This window comes from Phyllopteryx taeniolatus, chromosome 2 (assembly GCF_024500385.1).
Source record: "Phyllopteryx taeniolatus isolate TA_2022b chromosome 2, UOR_Ptae_1.2, whole genome shotgun sequence".
NCBI classification, from domain to species: domain Eukaryota; kingdom Metazoa; phylum Chordata; class Actinopteri; order Syngnathiformes; family Syngnathidae; genus Phyllopteryx; species Phyllopteryx taeniolatus.
In genome coordinates, this window is record NC_084503.1 from 25300438 (window position 1) to 25314969 (window position 14532).

The 14532-nt window shown below is 37.2% G+C and overlaps 1 protein-coding gene across 4 annotated transcripts in view; it reads left to right on the forward strand.

The window, feature by feature from the left end:
- The window catches only part of LOC133474140 (carbohydrate sulfotransferase 8-like), a 273790-nt gene that overhangs the window by 159827 nt on the left and 99431 nt on the right, over positions 1-14532 (forward strand). For 2 of the 4 annotated variants that reach the window (XM_061765502.1, XM_061765501.1), the window contains exon 1: positions 12361-12605. The exons of the other annotated variants lie outside the window; for them this stretch is intronic. The gene's annotated coding sequence lies outside the window, so the exon portion shown is untranslated. Of the gene's footprint in view, positions 1-12360; positions 12606-14532 lie in introns of those variants that run through there. 4 annotated transcript variants of the gene reach the window in all.

Here is a 14532-nt window from a genome sequence, read left to right on the forward strand (position 1 = left end):
GAGAGGTTTGCTATTTAGCATCAAGGGATGGAAAACCTGCCTAATAAGAACTTGATTTTTTTTTGTCAGTTAAACATACAGTATTAACACATACAAAAGGCCATTCTACAGCATATGTCTCATGAATTGTTTCACCGTACGTTGTGATGCGGTATTATGCACTACATTTATTGCACTTCAAATTCTGTGGACTGTTATACAGTACCTGTATTTGATTTGTGGATGGTTGTTCATTTGTTAGTAAGTTAGTAATGTTTTGTAATGGTATTGGTTTGTTGAGTTTTTATTACACAATACTTATTGTTATCGTTTTTTTTCTTCACAGTTGACAAATACCCTGAATAAAAAAACTAATACTGAAACTATAATAAAAACTAAGTATTTTTGAAACAAATAATAACTAACACACCTATTCTAAAAACTAATTAAAACTGACTGAATTTAAAAAACAGAAAAGTCCCAATGAAATAAAAACAAACTATTATGAAAAATCTAAAACTATTATAACCCTTTCAATAAGTGATCGGATTGATAAGAAATATCAATAATGGAACTGGAATCACTAAATTCTTAGCAATTCTTATCTCTAATCAACAATAAGATAATTGTTCTCAGATCTCAAGTGACTAAACATTCTTAATCATATGATCAGCGAGCATGTTAAAAAACAATATATGCATTTGCCTCATCCTCATTTACAATAATTCCCTAAATGTAATGGCTCAGCAAGGAATATTTTTGCACTTGTCAAGAATGTCTAAGTGTTGCTTTTTAAACAATGTTTGTACAGTGAGTTGAGCTGCAGTTTAAACACATTATTTCGAGTTCCATTATTTCCTATGGAGGGAAAAACTCTGCACTGCAGTTTCGCCATTACGTAGCCTCCGAAACCATCTCCTCCCAGTCAACAAAAGTATAAAACCTCCAAAAAGCGCTCCAAAAAGATACACGTATGACCCTTTGTACCTCGGCAATTTCAGCATCTTGGATCAGAAAGTCTTTCAGAATTGCATTCTGGAGCGCAAAGCCTTGAAAATGTCAAGACCCGTAAAAGGACTGTGTGCCGATTTGACATTGGACCCGAGCTACGTAATGCATGGTTGGTCGGAAAGCACTGTAATCAATCGAGGTCTTTCCTTGACATGGATTCTCTTGATTATCAAGTAATGTTCATGGTCCTAACTCTCCTTGATGCTTTTGCTTGGTAGAAAGGAAGCACAGGAAGTGACGTCTTGTGTCTGATTTATGCCTGTAAATGAGGCTCCTTTTTTTAACGCCTCTGGGATTGGATGCACTCGGAAAGCGCAGTAACACATTTTGCTCTGATTACCTCATCTAATGCGGTTAGAGGTAACAGTGACCCGTCTCTGAGGTGCTCAGCCAGGCCTAAAATCATATTTCAGATCCATTAAAGCGCACCCCTCACCCTCCGTGCTCTGCTTCCAGCACAACGTTTACCCCAGGCCTCGACTAATTGAATTTCAAACCTGAGGCCAGGAGGCATGTCCTCACCGCCTCAGCCCAGTTGGCTTTCCGTGCGTTTGCCAGAATATTGTCATGAATACCAGTAGGATTTATGTGCACCTTTCCGATTTATTGAAGGCCTCCTCACTATCGGTGGACCGGACACCTGTTTACGGGAAAAATATATTGTTTTAAACATGATTATTTCTGCAGAACGGTGGTCGACTGGTTAGCACATCTGCCTCACAGTTCTGAGGACCGGGGTTCAAATCCCGGCCCCGCCTGTGTGGAGTTTGCATGTTCGTGGGTTTTCTCTGGCTGGCGACCGGTTTAGGGTGTACCACGCCTCTCGCCCGAAGATAGCTTGGTTAGGCTCCAGCAGGCCCGCGACCCTTGTGAGGATAAAGCGGTACAGAAGATGGATGTTTATTTCTTACAAATAAAGAATTTTAAGTTGAAACCATATCTACTGTTATTTTAATTGACTTACATTTTTTTATTATTAACTATAAATTCATATTTGTATTTAAATGCTATTTAGCAATCGTTATCTTTCTTTAATTATAATATTTAATTTAATGTTTTTATTTAGTAATTTCTATTACTATATTTGCCTATTTACTTTTACAAATCCTACTTATCTTTATAGGTATGGTTTATCTTATTATTTTTAAAAATGTATTCTGTACATTATTTTACGTTACGTTCACTGCTATTTCTACATTTTACATTTTATTTATTCATTTATGTATGTGCTATTATTATTTCAATTAATAGTAATATTTGCTATGTTTACATTTAATTTTTCCATTGGTATTATTCCCCAATTATTATTTAATTTAATTTATGTATTTGTATTATTTGTTTTTAAATTGCATGTTTATATTAATATTTGATATTTTAAGTGTATTTTTGTATTATTTATTATTTTCATCCATCCATCCATTTTCTGTACCGCTTTTCCTCACTAGGGTCGCGGGCTTGCTGGAGCCTATCCCAGCAATCTTTGGGCAAGAGGCAGGGTACACCCTGAACTGGTCGCCAGCCAATCGCAGGGCACATAGAAACAAACAACCATTCGCACTCACATTCATACTTACGGGCAATTTAGAGTCCCCAATCAACCTACCACACGTGTTTGGGATGTGGGAGGAAACCGGAGTCCCCGGAGAAAACCCACAAAGGCACGGGGAGAACATGCCAACTCCACACAGGCGAGGCCGGGATTGGAACCCCGGTCCCCAGAACTGTGAGGCAGAAGTGCTAACCAGTCACCGTGCCGCCTTATTATTTTCAATTTTATTTCTTCATCATATACTTATTTACTTTGGTTCATATTGATTTATAACCAAATATGTTTTCAAAATATTGCCTTTTTTTGTGACGAACACAGTGACCTCGACCTATGAGGCATTTAAAAGCTTTGCACTGAAACAAGATATCATATTTGAAATTGTTATGCATTAGTCCAGTTCAAAGAGGCATGTATCTCCAATTTCTTTCTTTCTTTTTTTTTTTTTTTTTTAATGACTAATGATCTAATATTATGAATAAGTTGTAATCTTACACGTTTAATCAGTAAACGAATAGTTCCTGTCGGTGTTTAAGGAGGAATCCGCCCTCCTCACACAGCTTCCATTCAACCTTTGGCCTCGATACGTCTTAATTGCGTTCAGTTAATGCGAGAAGTGTCGTACTGGAGGGATCGACTTCCCCTCCGCTGTCGTCTGCACTGCCGTTCGGCATCGCTCAGCGTGAGCGCCGTCTAGACGCCACTCGATGGCGGATCAATCACGACATCCATTTGCCAATTAGGCTCATTGTGCTTTATAAATAAACACATCAGAGTCACAACATCCTCCGTCCCTTCAGAGAGACATACTGTACATGCATACATACCCTCATACATCAGCTCCTTGGTGCTGCTGATTATTCTTGCTGCTGTTCCCATTCACATCTAATATGCGTAGTACTGTGATATGTTCTGTTTGTTATTTATTCATGTGAAGTTAGTCCCCTGCTGTATTCCGATTCATGCTTCATGGTCCCGCAATATCGTATAATTTTTTTGTTAGTGTTATTACAATTGATACTCTATTTTTTTCTATACTGCTCTTCCGCTCGCTCAATATATTATGTTTAAATGTGTTTTTAGTGTTTAAAGACCTGAATAATTAAGTGTTGTAAATGCTATAAAAACATGCCTAGGTTGTATTTTAAATAGGGTATTTCTATATCACAGATTTCACTTATTGCAGGGGTGGTCTGGAATGTAACCCCCAAGACGGAGGAGGGATTACTGTACTCCACTGCTCATATATATATACACTGTCGTATATATATGGTACGTATAAAACGTAATTTAGAGATGGCAAAAGTACAGTATTTATTTTGACTTCAAGATGCTTGTGAAAAAAGACTGGTAAAAGTACTGATTGAACTCTGTACTTAAGCAAAAAGGTACTCCGAAATGTACTTAAAGGTCATAGACAGGGACCTTTATATTAATAGTCACCGAGAACGCTGTCCAGCTTCAACAAAATAGGAGCGTTAGCAATACAAAGCTAGCCTTAGCACTGTAAAGAAGCCAATGTTAGCCACGACTGCTATTTTTTTCATAGGTCATTTTACTAATGTACTACTGTCAAGTTTGTACTGAAAGGTTTAACAAATATGGTAAAAAAGTGTCTTTTTTTAACTGCAAACTCCCAAAAGTAAAAAAAAAAAAAATTTTGGGTAAATTGGCGAAATGGGAAAAAAATAACTAGTTTCCCTCTTTCATAAACTTACATATTGGTTTTACTAAATTAAGTTAAAGAAATGACATTTCATGTTGTTTTTTTAAAGCCAAGGGGTATCTAGCACTGACTCAAATTTTATGCTCAAAAACATAGTTCTGTTCCCATAGCTTTGCTTATTTTGCAAACTGACTAACACAACATGCTAAATTAGTTAACAATAACAACTTAATACAATTTACTTGCATATATTTGTTTTCCCAGATTAGTCTGACCATTTTTGGGCGGCAGAAGCTGGCACAGAACAATGCATTCGTCACTAATCATTCTTGGAGCAAACAACATCAAACAATTCTCTTAATCAAGGCCATGGATGGGGAATACCTTGCTTCTCCGGATCAGTTTCGGTTGTCGTTAATGCTCTTTGGTTTACGTACCTCCATGTGCTTGCTGTCACTATTTTGTTCCCGCCTCCTTATCTCTTTTTTATGGCGTCGCGTTGAGGATTTTGACAAAGTAAGGAGTAGAAAGTGCATATATGTGTTTTCAAATGTCGCAATTAAAAGTAAAAAGTCGTCAGAAATATACTCAAGTACAAGTTACCTACAACATCTACCTAAATACAGTAATGAAGTATTGGTACTTGTTACTTCTCATCATTGGACTATTTTTTTGATAGCTTTTTCTGCTCTGTTGCAATACTGCGGACTATTTTTGCTACTGTTCACAGTCTTGCCTGTGAATATTCTCATTCATCGAGGTCACTTCATTCTCGGGGCATTGAATCAATCGCACCTGAATTGTTCTGGTTGCCTTAGAAGACGTTTCGCCTCTCATCTGAGCAGGCTTCATCAGTTCATGCAACAAGGCTTCGTTAGGACAGACGAGCCTGAGTTGGTGTGCAAAATTCAACTATTTATGCTCTAAGTTGGAGGCACACCCCAAAACAATGGTTGGTATCATTCTTTTGGAATGCAAAAAATGGGGACAGTCATTAGGATGCCTGGCAGAGAGGCCACTGTCAGTCCACAAGAGTTGTTTAAAGGGAACTCCATCATCACTATGCCATTCAGTTGTAAAGTGATAGTGGAGCTGTCTAAAGGCCAAGGAGGCCATGTTTTGTAATTTTTTTGGGTAGTAGATGAGTTTTTTTGAGTTTTAGAATAGACGGAATGTTCTTTACACCTTCACGTAGATGGCCTCTCTCACTCTTTCAAACCATCAGTCTTCCCTATCCAGAATATACAGATTTTTGTCCTCAAAAGAGTGCTGTTTCTCTTGGAGGTGCAGGTAGACAGCTGAGTCTTGACCTGAGGTGTTTGACCGTCTGTGTTGTGACATGTCTGCTCAGTGGTTGCTTGGTTTCCCCACTGTATGTATCTGTGCATAAGTGCACTGTTCACAGTTAATTTTGTGAATCTATTCATCTGTTATCCACATACAGTTGTCACATACACTGCTGTTCAGCTTCAGTGCATGATGCTGTAAATACAGTATGTACAGTACATAGTTATTTTTTGGCTATCTCCGGAAACAGCTTGTAATAATTTAAGCGTTTTTTTTTTTTTTCTTACAACCAAGGAACACCTGCCCATTTACTCCCCAAGTCCACAACACCATTAATAATGCAAGGAAACACGCCCGAGGTCCCCCTTCTGTTTCATCAATCCTTCTGTTCTTCTACTTCATACCAAAGCGTGGCGGGCAATTTGCTCAACCAACATTTAAAAAGTGTCCAAACGTCGCAGTTGAGATTTCAAGGCATGCTTCATAATTGATGATGGGGACCTGAAGAGAGTGAGTGAATTGATGCAATGACACATCTCTTGGCACAGTGGGCTCAGCCCACCTGTCATGGTACATGGTATCCATGTCTCACAAAAAAAATGTGAGCCTTTAAAAAAAAAAAAAAAAAAAAAAGTGAAACCGATGCAGCGGTGGTCATGACTTTTGTTAGTAGTGGTGTGTAATAGTGGCATTCCTCAGGGTTGAGTCCTTTACCACTTCTATTTGACTTACTGATAGATTATTTGTGTCTCTCTTAAAGTCAATAAACTTGACTATGACTTAATGTTTGGTACAAACACTCCTTTTAGGACATTAATATCCATCAATTTTCTTTGATGGATCCCAGCTATCTTCGGGCGGGAGGCGGGGTACACCCTGAACCGGTCGCCAGCCAATTACAAGGCACATAGAAACAAACAATCATTTGCACTCACATTCACACCTATGGGCAATTTAGAGTCTTCAATCAACCTACCATGCATGTTTTTGGGATGTGGGAGGAAACCGGAGTGCCCAGTGAAAACCCACCCAGGCACGGGAAGTACATGCAAACTCCACACAGGCGGGGCTGGGATTTGAACCCCGGTCCCCAGAACTGTGAGGCAGATGTTCTAACCATGTTCTAAGCGTGCCGGCGGACATTAATATGTTACAAAAAATATGACGTTTGACGGAGGAGTTGAACCTAAAAGCTGACACTGAAACCAAAGTACTAAATAAAACTTAATAAAACAACAGAGGACCAGGTGTGGCAGCGATGAAGCGCTCTTCACGGCGGGGCTGAAAAAGAACAAAAAGCAAAAGCAAACAAATGTCACTGGGAAAAACTAAAACTTCCAACATGGTAATGAACTGAAAATTACTAGTGAATACTAGGAGCCAGACCAAAAGTTCAACCAAGGGAGGTAATAAAACTTGAAGTAAGCAATTCGAACAACTGGGAAGAGAAGTTAACAAGAAGGTGAAATGGACCAATGCCATGCAAGTATCGAGGACATTGTGCCGAGGAGTGAAAGTCAGACCAGAGGTTAAATGCAGAGGGTGATGAGTAATTAACAGCTGCGTGAGGAGCTCAGCACACTTGACCACGCCCAGCCCTGAAACAAAACGACAGAAGCAACGCAAGAAACAGAACAGCAACGATGTCAAAATAAAACAGAACCAAAAATGTTACTGTATTTAAAACTTTTTTCTCCTACTGTTATGAATTTATTCTCAGAAAATGTCAACTTTATTTTTTATAAATTATGACTATTTTCTATAAAAGTATACTGTAAATGTATTCTTATACCTTAAAAATGTATTTCCAATTTTCTTTTTAGCATAAAATTACTATTATTAATTAATGATTAGCAAATTAATTATTACTTAATTAGTTTTTATAATAATATATACAAATGTATTCTCATGAAATTATGACCATTTTCTTTTGAGATTACATATTTTTTTATTTAAATCCCAGGACTTCATTTTTATGCTGTTACAACTTAATTTTTCTGGAAAATGACAAATACAGTCCTGTCCAAAACTATTGGAACGGCAAGGTCAATTCCTTTGATTTTCTTGTATTCTGAAGTCATTTGGGTTTCAGATCAAAACATGAATATGAGGCAAAAATTCATAATTCCAGCTTTTATTTCATGGTAGTTACATCTAGATGTGTTAAACAACTCAGGACAGAGAACCTTTTGTTTGAAGCCACTTTTCAAGTGAGCAAATGTATTGGAACAGACATTATTAAATTAATTTAAAGTGAATAACATTTAATATTTGGTGGCATAACCCTTACTTGCAATAACTGCATCGAGCCTGCGACTCATTGACTTCACCAGACTTGCATTCTTCATTTGAAATGCTTTTACAGGCCTTTACTGCAGCCTCTTTCAGTTCTTGTTTGTTTCTGGGGGTTTCTCCCTTCAGTCTCCTCTTCAGGAGGTAAAATGCATGCTCTATTGGGTTAAGGTCCGGTCTCACTAGTCTTTATTGATGATGTAACTCATGATGGTAGTAGCAGAATGAATTCTAAAGTCTGCAAAACCACCACTCGTGCAATAGGTGAAATCCCTGAAGTCGCGACCACATATTTTTATGATTATTTATACCCATTTTAAAGTTGTATGAACCTCCCCTGACTCTGATTAATCTTATCCAAACTCCTATTAACCCCTACCATACTCTTATGAACACTTTCTATACTTAAACACCTTTTAAACTCTTAAACATAAAGTAGTACTGTATACTATGTACGTTTTATTCCTTTTAATGTGTTTTAATGAATATTTCTTTTGATGTTTGTTTATTTATTTTTTTATTTATTTACAGTTTTAATCGTTTAGGCCAAGAAGTGTTTTATTTCACAGCAAAAAAAAATTACAGCATACACTCAAACTCCCGCAATGTGGCGAATTATACGCAATATCTGCACTATACTGAATCTGCAATAAGTGAACTGCGATATAGCGAACTTTATTCCAGTTTTTTTTAGGGGGGTCGGGGGGGATTACTTTGTAGGTCATTTTTTTTGTCTGAAGATTTTAACTTTCACTACTTACTTACTAACCTTTTATTGTTGTTGTTGTGAGGTTCTTTGCAACTTGCAGCTTAAGAACGTCACACTCGGGCTATTCAGAAGCATGTTCACCGTGACTCTGCTTGACTGGACGACCTCCCGGAGAGTGTACTTCATTCCCCCGAAAAAAAAAAAAGCCCATTATCGACTCTGTGGACACCCAAGTGTGCTCCAGGAGTTAGTGCAGCGAGCTGTCAACTCTCCAAAGCAAAAAAAAAAAAACATTTTATCAATATTGCATCAGACAGGAGCCCCTTTCCTTATTAATAGAGAGGTATCTCAGAAGTGCACTCCCCCTACTCTGACTTGGCTTTTGCCTGCAGGCTCAGAGGCTCACAGGGGAGTCTTTTTATACTTTTTGTTTTTGTCACGTGCACACACAGACTGTCACTCCTCTGATTGATTGACAGTGGGAATAAAATATGCAGGGTGTGTCACAAGTGGTTTAGATGCTTCAGAATGGGTTGAGTTATTTAATGAGGATGACATGGTCTACAGCACATGTTGTATGTACAGGATATTAAAAGTCTTTTCCAATTACTTAGGGACAACATATCCAGAGGAATTAAATTGTTTGAAATTTTATATGGAAAGAGTTAATGTTGTTCAATTATTTTACTATTTATGTACAAAGAAGAATAAGGACCTTATGGAAAAGATGAAAGAGGATAATGTTCAAGAAGTGTAATCTTAAAAGCATAAAGTCATAATATTCAGAGATTTTTTAGTCTGATTTTGCACAAAAAAACAGTTTTTTAACAGGTGAATGTCAAAATTCCCACACAAACACAACTTTTGAGGTGACACAAGTAAACACTGATAACCACCTTCAGGTTATTATTTTTTTGCATAAAATTATGAATTACGAATTTACAACCTTTTCATCAACACTTTTTTCTCGTAATCATCTCACTTTATTTTCGGACTATTTTTGTATTACAACTTTATTCCCGCAGAATTACGACATTGCATAAAAATGGCACCTTTTTCTCTTAATATGACTTTATTCTCTCACTCTTACAATTTGACTCTCATACAATTATGTTGATTTATTTTTTTTGGGAGGGTGGCGGGGGCTGATATAAAATATTATAAATATACAAATGTCTTCTGATAAAATACATTTTTCTTAAAATGATACATTTCTTTTTAGTAATAGCAGAATTTTATTCTCAGAATATTACAATTTCTTTTTCGTGTCCAGTGACAACTTTTTTATCAAAATGTTAGGAATTTATTTTTGTAATATTATAATTTTATTTTCATAAATTTTCTCCTGGAAAATTATAACTCGATTTTCTGAATATTTTAACTTCATTCTCCTAATTATTTCAGTCTTTTTTTCTTTTAGCATTATATTCTTGATATTGTTATAATTCCTGCATTATTTAGGGGTTTTGTCAAATGTTTTACTCAGTTTGAGTCTAAATGACATGAATTAGTTTTTTTAATCCTCAGTGAATATGAGAGAATATCCTGCATTATTCTATTTCTTGTTTATTATAGTGCATATTGTACATGTTCCCCCTGTGGCCTCAAGGGACTATTTTATTTTGCAAAAAGAGATCTCCAACTGACTGATGCGGTGGAATAAATGTGAAAAAAAAGTGATTTTGCCCACAAAAAGCTCAGTGAAGCTTAACGCAGAGTGAACACTCATCACATTAGAATGATCACTGATGGTCCAATATAGTAAAGAGCGAATTGGCACTGCCTTCATTTCTATACTGTGGAAGACTTGCCCATTTGAAGTAATTCCCTTGGCAGACATTTTTATCACAGAAATTGAGAAACAATCAGAACCAGATTTCGCATCAAAACGACAGAGAGGCAGTGCGACCTGCATCCTGCATTTCAGGATTCAAGGACAAAATGGGGTGAATAGGTTTGGGATATCGGGCTTTCTGGTGAAGTTTCAGGATGAACCTAAAATGCACAACTACTGTACCTAATTTGACCTTCCCTAAACCTAAACCTGAATGCACATGTCCAATTATTCAGTGTTTCACTACTTCTTTCACAACTTACCGTACTGCACAACAAAATTCACAACAGATGTTTGATCCATAAATCGACCGATAAATGTCAAATTTAAACCTCCATAATACAGTTGTATCTCAGTAAATTAAAATACTGTAGGAGAGTTCATTTATTTCAGCATTGCAATTCCAAAATTGAAACTCATAAATTATACAGATTTATTCAACACAAGAAAATACTTTTCAGAAGACCAAATCCAACCTAATTTCCAGATTATAATATTTTTTTACTGTTTTTTTTAATGTAAAATTCCAATTTTGGGGGCATGGTACAATGTGTTTTTTTGTTGCTGTTGTTAGCTGTAAGCTAAAATCATGAAAATAATAAATACAATCATAAAATAGTTTAGTCTGTGTAGTGAATATGAGTTTTTGAATTGAACTGCAGGATATTGTTTTTGAATTCTAATTTATTGAGATCCACCTGTATGCTACAATTCAAGTTAAATGTTCATTGTTAATTTTTTACAACTCCCACAAATCAATGTAAAAACACGAGTTAAGTTTACATTACTGACTGGGAAGATGGCACAAACCTACGAGCTCAGGACATTTTGATTCTTTTAGGCCTGGTGCCAGTATTTATTTAAGTAATATTTCTTTCTATAAAATTAGAACTTTTTGTGAAATTACTATTTTACTATTTTAAACTGCATTTTTGTTTTGGAAAACATTTTCTTTCTTTATTATCATAATATTTCACAATTTGGCTCACAGAAAAAAATGTATATTTTACATGATGCCACACCCACCCCAAATTTCTGGGTGATAACTAAGTGTGCATGGGTATGTTTTCAGGGCATTCTCAGTTATGTTCTACAGACAAAATTGAGCTTGATTTGCAAATCGGCTGGGGTTTACTGTAATCCTTAATCCTTTGGTGTATTTTGACCAAAGAATTTTAGAGGCGGTATGGATGAGTGGTGAGCACATCCGCCTCACAGTTCTGAAGTGGGTGTTCGAATCTGGGCTGAGGGTTTTTGCAGGTGCTCTAACTTCCTTCCACATCCCACACTTCTTGAAGTCGAGTTGACCATAGGTGTGAGTGTGAATGTTCATTTGTCTATGTGTGTCCTGTAATTGGCTGGTGTACCCCACCTCTCACCCACAGTGAGCTGGGAGACTCACCTGCAACACTAATCAGGGGAAAACAATGGATGTATGGATAATTTGCAGGGTAAATAACTCTTGGACTTTTTCTTTTTCAGATTTCAAAGTTGTAAATAGCATTTATTTTTTCAAGAGTTGCCACCTAGTCCTTGACCAAAATGTATTCACTGAACAATTACTTTATTTTTTTTATTTTACTATCATTCCAGTTGTTATAGCTGATATGGGAACATTTTTAATGAATAATGGCAATAGTCACCGATCAGAGACGGACGGACGGATTGACGGACGGATGCATAGATAGATAGATAAATAGATAGATAGATATTAATCAGATTAGAATGTTTACTCCTTGTACTTTTCCAAAATAATAGTCCAACAAATGAAAAGTACAATTTGATTATTTGAAAACTAGCCACTGTACCGGTAAAAGAGTACACTGGCATGTTTTGACTTATGACTGATGCAGAATTTCACTGCAACCCCATACAGATCCTTTTTTTAATTTTAATTTTTTTTTTTAAATGGCTTACTTCAACGTTGGTCCCTCGCCGAAGCTTGGCCAGAGGTAGAATCCTGTAGTGACAAACAACATTAGTGCGTCAGCACTGTGCCGAGCGCACAAGAGTGAAACCCCGTATTGGTGCGTGTATCGCTTTAAGAAAAACAAATCATGTGACCGATACAGGAAGTGTGTCGTTTGGATCTGCCGCGCCAATTTGTGTTTATAAAGAAACAAACTGCATCGACATGTTGTGGATTTGTTGGATGGAGTTTTCCTGTTGCTGTTGGATTTTGGATTTTTGCTTGCCCTCACCTTGTTCTACTGACTTCATGGATCGTTCCAAGAAGTTTTCCCCAGTCTGGAATAATTTTGATCTTTGGACGCCAAATAAGGTCAATCTTTTTCTCCTTTGGGCATTGTTTACTGTTAGTTTTTTAATTAAATATGTTTGTACTCTTTTCTGGTAAGAGGTTTGAATTGTTTTCAGATAAATTAACCTTTTATTGTGGGTGAAGTGTCGGCTCTGCTCCACAGAGCTATCTTACATCAATAAGAGCACTTCATCAATGTGTGGTGATCCACACCTTTATCAACTCGCACTTAAATTTTTATGCTCATCCCATCTTCATCTGTAACCTGTGAAACAGTTTTTTCTAAGGCAGGGGAACTGGTGTCTAAGAGGAGAAATCGCCTTGGAGCAAAGACACTTAAAAAAACATTTGGTCCTCAATAATAATGCATAAATGAATACATTTTTAGTATTTAATTTCATATGATTGAGGACTTAAGTTAACAAAATTCCATTCTCTGAATTTGATTACAGAAAAATTTGCTATATTTTACATCCCAACTCATTTTAGTGTTTACACAAACAAGGTTTTAAATAAATTTTAAACTCTTCTCATAAACAACTCAGCAAACAAATTGAGCAAATGAAATTATACAATGATGAGATCATATTTTAAGTAAAGGACTAGCGATGAAATATTATTTCACAGACTGATGTTGGGTTTGCAACATGTAAGCTTTTCCATCTTATTTTCATTTTGTTTACCTGCAATGATGTTCGAACTACTGCAGGGGTCACTATTGAGTGACCAACACAGTGTCAATACAGTGCCGACACAGTTTGTGTAGTCTGTCAATACACTCCTTGAGGTATCATCATCCCATCACTAAAATCCCGGCCGGTTCTGTTTTACATTCACTGTTGGTCCATTCATCCTCACTGACCGCACCAAACTGCCACTTTTCAGCTAGCTTGCTGGCTACCTAGCCGCGCTAGCTTCACAGTGTGTTGGATCAACGTTCTCCCTTTCTCTCGCTTAAATCTGCAGCCTTGCCAGCCCCTCGATGGTATCTGTGCAGCATTGGAGAGAGTGACCGTGTTTTTTTTTTTTTAAAACAAACTGTCGAGCTCTCAGTAAAGCCACAATGCGTACATGCGCAGAAGCAATGCGTAGTAAGTCAAAATGGTGGTGGAAGTAAACAAAAGCATTGCTGTACTTTTCAGAATTAAAATAAAAAGTACATTGACCAGTTTTCATTTGAATGCGAAAATTCTGGTTCAGCGTTAATTTTTTCTCTTTTACTCACAGATTGACTCTACTTACAAACCATTCATTCCTAATGAGGATGAGCTGTATAGAAAATGTATGGAAGGATGCATTTCAGAGAGGTTTTACTAACACATCTGGGAAGTTTGCGGTTTTGCGATTTGGCCCGGCAGCAAATGAGGGGATGAACGGCGAAGGCCTTGGGGCAGCGGCAATAACGTTCCAGAAGCCCACATATTGTATATACAGGTACCAGAGCGGAAGCTTAACCACAGCGGAAGCCTAAAAAACTCCTGTGACACAGTAAAACTGTTTCGGCATAAAAGGAATAACGATTTTCCATTCTGCTTGACCTGACAGCCGAACAGGACAAAAAAAACCCACAAAACAAAACAAAAAAAATGTATATATAGGTATTCCTAATGAGGAAGCTCCATGTACCCCACAAGGTCCATCGGGCACGAAGAGCACCAGATGTCGCCAGCTCGCTGGCTCGCTCCTTCCAAAGCCCATCTGCCGCTCGCGAACACAGTCAATATTTAGCCACCGGGAGAAAGTGCTGACATGCACGCTCTTGCACTTGCATCATTACAGCACTGCTGGCGCTCAAGTGCATTTCTTTTTGTTCCTTCGTCTAACCTAAGAAAAAATAAACAGCTCCCACGCACGGCAAACTCTCGGACGTGACCTCCCAATGTTGAAAATAACGCATGTCTTCCCGCTCGCTTGCACAGCGTGTGCTAATGAAGCGAAAGGTGCTCGG